The sequence below is a fragment of the Arachis duranensis genome, chromosome 9, assembly GCF_000817695.3.
Source record: "Arachis duranensis cultivar V14167 chromosome 9, aradu.V14167.gnm2.J7QH, whole genome shotgun sequence".
Taxonomy (NCBI): domain Eukaryota; kingdom Viridiplantae; phylum Streptophyta; class Magnoliopsida; order Fabales; family Fabaceae; genus Arachis; species Arachis duranensis.
Window position 1 is genome coordinate 95,686,061 of NC_029780.3, and position 915 is coordinate 95,686,975.

Consider the following 915-nt stretch of genomic DNA (forward strand, 5'->3'; position numbering starts at 1 on the left):
GTGAACCTTTTCAGATTGTGACTCAGCTTTGCTAAAGTCCCCAATTAGAGGTGTCCAGGGTTCTTAAGCACACTCTTATTTGCCTTGGATCACAACTCTTATTTCTCTATTTTTTTTTTCGTTTTCTTTCTCTCTCTTTTTTTCGATTTTTCTCTCTTTCTCTTTTTTTTTTGAATAGTTTTTTCTTGCTTCAAGAATCACTTTTATGATTTTTCAGATCCTCAGTAACATGTCTCCTTTTTCATCATTCTTTCAAGGGCCAACATTCATGAACCACAAATTCAAGATACATATGCACTGTTTAAGCATACATTCAGAGAACAAAAATATTGCCACCACATCAAAATAATTAAACTGTTATAAAATTCAAAATTCATGCACTTCTTTTTCTTTTTCAATTAAGCACATTTTTTTTATTTAAGAAAGGTGATGGATTCATAGGACATTCATAACTTTAAGGCATAGACACTAAGACACTAATGATCACAAGACACATACATGGATAAACATAAGCATAAAATTTGAAAAACAGAAGAATAAAGAACAAGGAAATCAAGGAACGGGTCCACCTTAGTGATGGCGGCTCTTCCTTGCTCTTGAAGATCCTATGGAGTGCTTGAGCTCCTCAATATCTCTTTCTTGTCTTTGTTGCTCCTCCCTCATGATTCTTTGATCTTCTCTAATCTCATGAAGGATGATGGAGTGTTCTTGGTGCTCCACCTTTAGTTGTCCCATGTTGGAACTCAACTCTCCTAGGGAGGTGTTTAGTTGCTCCCAATAGTTTTGTGGAGGAAAATTCATCCCTTGAGGAATCTCAGGGATCTCATGATGAGTGGGATCTCTTGTGTGCTCCATCCTCTTCTTAGTGATGGGCTTGTCCTCCTCAATGGGGGTGTCTCCCTCTATGTCAACTCC